General features: G+C 40.6%; 1 pseudogene; it reads left to right on the plus strand.

Moving 5' to 3' along the window:
* Positions 1 to 377, plus strand: part of LOC119315543 — a 634-nt pseudogene continuing 257 nt past the window's right edge.

Genomic DNA, 377 nt, shown 5'->3' on the forward strand with positions numbered 1-377 from the left:
CAACAACAACAACAACAACAACAACAACAACAACAACAACAACAACAACAACAACAACAACAACAACAACAACAACAACACAGCAACAAATCCTTCAACAAATTTTGCAACAACAACTGATTCCATGCATGGATGTTGTATTGCAACAACACAACATAGCGCATGGAAGCTCACAAGTTTTGCAACAAAGTACTTACCAGTTGTTGCAAGAATTGTGTTGTCAGCACCTATGGCAGATCCCTGAGCAGTCGCAGTGCCAAGCCATCCACAATGTTGTTCATGCTATTATTCTGCATCAACAACAAAAACAACAACAACAACAACAACCATCGAGCCAGGTCTCCTTCCAACAGCCTCAGCAACAATATTCATCAGGA

Source organism: Triticum dicoccoides, chromosome 6A (genome assembly GCF_002162155.2).
Source record: "Triticum dicoccoides isolate Atlit2015 ecotype Zavitan chromosome 6A, WEW_v2.0, whole genome shotgun sequence".
In the NCBI taxonomy this organism is placed as follows: Eukaryota; Viridiplantae; Streptophyta; class Magnoliopsida; order Poales; family Poaceae; genus Triticum; species Triticum dicoccoides.